The sequence below is a fragment of the Mus caroli genome, chromosome X (genome assembly GCF_900094665.2).
Source record: "Mus caroli chromosome X, CAROLI_EIJ_v1.1, whole genome shotgun sequence".
NCBI classification, from domain to species: Eukaryota; Metazoa; Chordata; class Mammalia; order Rodentia; family Muridae; genus Mus; species Mus caroli.
Window position 1 is genome coordinate 12,234,953 of NC_034589.1, and position 4,021 is coordinate 12,238,973.

General features: G+C 38.7%; 1 pseudogene; it reads left to right on the forward strand.

Annotated features, from left to right (window-relative positions):
• The first annotated feature begins 3,215 nt into the window (after nucleotides 1–3,215).
• LOC110287089 overlaps nucleotides 3,216–4,021 on the forward strand; it is a 35,795-nt pseudogene continuing 34,989 nt past the window's right edge.

Here is a 4,021-nt window from a genome sequence, read left to right on the forward strand (position 1 = left end):
CTTGACTCCCCTCCCCATGCCCTTAATAAATTCGATTCTATACTATACCTATGTGTGGCTGGCCCCTCAGGGGGAAGGGATGCCTCAGCATGGGCAGGCTGATTCACATTCCTTCTCCAATCATTGACTATACCTCCATAGAACATACCTCCTTTCTTTGTCTTTTTATAAACACATCATGTTGATTCACAATATTAAGTTTTGTATTTGTCATGTAACTATTTATTTAATGAGAATATGTAACACATTCTAATAGACACCCTAAAGAATTTACAAATATTAGCTTGCTCAAATCATCGCAAACATGTAAAGTAGGCACTGATACTATATTCCCAAGTTCCTGAGTCATAGAACTATATACATCATCTTACTCAAGTTGTACACTATCTATGACATCTATTTTGCTAGTGTGCTAATGAAAATGCAAGTGGAAGTACTTAGTACTATAGAATCTTGTGTAAGAGAAAGAATTGGTTTTTGTTAGAATGATTATGTTTGCTACTTGCCATTGTTTTTCTCTTATAGTACTTGGTAATGGCTTCAGCATCTGTGAAGAAATATCAGCAGTTTCTATTCTGGAAGTCTCAGTTTAAACTCTGGTACTATTACTCAGTAGATATGAGACAGTGGATATGTTATGTAATATCTCCAAGTCAACTTCTTTTCACTTTTGTGACAGAGTCTCATTATTTAGGCCAGGTTGTCTTGGAAATCATTATCTTTCTGCCTCAGCCCAAGCTGAGATTACAGTCATGTTCCACTGTGTCTACCCTTAGTTTTTAAAAATTAGTTTTAAATAATTATCTACATTATTGGTTGTTAATAATATTAAATAAGAATACTTTGCAGCACTTAACAAATCACCTGGAAGACAGTAATTGTCCAGTAAATATTTGTTGCTCATTTTACTATTTGTTGCAATTCAACTAAATTTTTATTCTTCAGATTTTTTTTTTAGTGCATTAGTCACTTATATACAGGGATTTCCTGGTGACATTGATTTGTATTTATTTATTGAAGAGCCAGTAGGTTTCAATCTATAGGTGAGATATACCATTTAATTCTGAGCTTGGTGTAGCTGTGGGCTGTTTGCTTGTTTGTTTGTTTGTTTGTTTGTTTTTGTCAGTGCTGGAAATGGGACCCCAGATCTTGAGTACAACAGAGAAGTGTTTTGTCACTGAACTACATCCCCAGACTGATGAGGTAGCTATTTTCTCATTGTTAATGATGTAGTAACTGAGGCTACAAAGATACAATCACTGTTAGTCTACATGGCCACTCATAGGAGATTTTCTGAACAACATGCCAGTGTTCTTTCCAGCATTTTTCCCACCATCACCTCACACACATGTCTTAGTCTCTCTTATTGAGCAATGTCAACCTACATTCTTTAATCATTTGTTATGCATGTGAGCAGACTCACACTTTCCACATGCTTCTTCAGGAAGTGATGAGGAATTCAGCTGGTGCCTCTCCCTCCCATCCATTATCCTCTTCATCTCACATTTTATTCTTCAAGGGCCCAGCAATGCTTCCCTCCTAGGGTTGAAAACCAGATAATTTCCTATTTGGGATTTTCAGAGAATAATAAAGATAACAAAAACACAGGATTTTATCTATGAATATGATTTCTTACATCACCATCAAGCATAAATCCATGGATCTCACCTTTGTAGGCAGTGAATTTGGTTTAAAGACAGAGCATGGCCCCTTACCTTTAGAAATAAACAGAAGAGCTGTAGTGGGTTGATGGGTTTGAAGTTGCCTAGTTGAAGTGGATTGTACATTATACTGTACAGAGAGCTCTGCCTGCAAGTCAGGCCTGAATCTTCACCCAAGGACTCCCAAAGGGGAAAGACTCCTTGGGTATAGTGATGAACCTGTGGTCCTCTATTACATGATTCCAGATTGTTTTATCTTTGTAATCATTCGACGCTTTCTCAAATAGCTGCTGTCTAGAGTTGAAGTACAAGTCTGATATTGGTATTGTTAGTGTTCTCTCTGCCCTCCAGGTATGGCCTCCCCAGTTTTTGGGTGTGGTCTTCCACCAAATACTAACTCCTTTTGTCTCCCAGATTACATTAAATCTTGTGCCAGTGGGTTTTTTGTTTGTTTGTTTGTTTTACATCTGGCTTTGTGTTTGGTGCTTGATAAATGAATCTTCCTGGAACTCTGAAGTGTCAGTGAGTCTAGGTTCTTTTGTGGCTCTTCTTATGCTAATGGAGTGTTTTAGAAACAAATCCTTATTCTGATAGATGGAGATTAAAAATCATGGGCACTGGTAAAGATTCTGATACCTCTCAAAGTATACTATCTTGAATTATTTGATTTGTGATTTTTGCATAAACAGTTATATGCACATTTGAAAAAAAAATCCTGGAAAAGTGGTACAGTGTGGTGATTATGATTATGGATTGGGGAAGTAAAATGTATCAATTATAATTTGTGGTTTTCATTCTGTTCTGTCCTAGTGGGGCATGTCTGCGTATTGTATTTTATTTCTTTTATGATACCCCAGACTAGACTCTTGTCAGAAAGGGAAACTTGGAACAGAGAGCTTGAAATAGGGAGCAGACAATTGAAACCAGGCTCCACTAGCCCATGTAGCAACCTATATTGGTTCTTGAACAGTTCCGTACATCTGCATCAGTATGGGTCTTAGCTGTGGATAACATTACTTCTGATTCTTAGATACTATGAATCTGCTTGCCTTCCCACTCCTCATTCTATCCCAATGACTAGCCTTCCTGAATGTTTGTGGCAGTGGAATGTGAGAAGCAGATGCTTTTCTCCTTCCTATCATAGCAAATTTCCTTTGATAGATAAAAGACAATTCCGACTTTAGCAGTGGGTGGTTTTATAGTAGTATGTAGTATTGCTTCTTCAAATAAATTCTGGTTTTAAAAGAGATCTTCACAATGAAACTAATATTGTATACAGGTATTCCCAGGAGTGACCCAACTTTGCTAGTATGACATATAAAAAGCACCACCTAGGAGCTGAGCAGTGATTATTCTGTGTGATTAAATGAACAGAAGTCGTGCATTCTCAGGGCCCCTGACTTTTTTTTTTTTTTTTTTTTTTTTGGTTTAGTTTTTTTGAGACAGGGTTTCTCTGTGTAGCCTTGGCTGTCCTGGAACTCACTTTGTAGACCAGGCTGGCATCGAACTCAGAAATCCGCCTGCCTCTGCCTCCCCAGTGCTGGGATTAAAGGCATGCGCCACCACACCCGGCTAGGGCCCCTGATTTTGATGTTGCTTCATGAACGAACAGTGTTAAAGGTGGTGACCTGGGTGCAGGAAGAGGATAATGACATATCACAAACAGCAGAGTTGATCTGTCCTGAAGTCAAGGAGGAAGAGGTGGCAATGAGCCCTGATGTTTTTCAGAGAGGAAATATGTGACTTAGGTCCAGTATAGACCATCAGTTATGTATCAGGTGTTTGGCACATGACATCTGGGCCTTTATTTCTTATCATCAGAATACTGTATACTCAAGAAGGAAGATAAGGCCAGACATGAAGCCCTGAGGGAGAGTATCAATGCATAGTAAAAAGAAAGGTGGAATGAAGACTTCAGGTTCATCCAGGTCTACCTTACTATATAGCAACTATGAGATCATAGGCCACACTTATAACCCCCAAACATTGCTTCACCTGAACAATAAGGATGTGAGTTCCTATTTGTAGGGCTATGGAAAGAGTGCAGTGTGAGGTGTAGGCTGAGTCCTGCAAAGGAAGAGGCTGACAAGAGTATTTTGTGTGTTCTCTTGTAATTGCTCACAGAGAAGACGAGGATGGAAGCAGCAGAAGCAAGTTAGGTACTGGAAAGGCTAAAAAGAGAATAAAGTCTCAGCCTGACTGATCCTGTAGGTTTCCATGAGGGAGGGTGTGGTGGCCAGCATCAACTCTAAGCATTCTTTTTTTTTTTTTTTGATTTTTAATATTTTTATTACATATTTTCCTCAATTACATTTCCAATGCTATCCCAAAAGTCCCCCATAGCGCCCCCAACTTCCCTA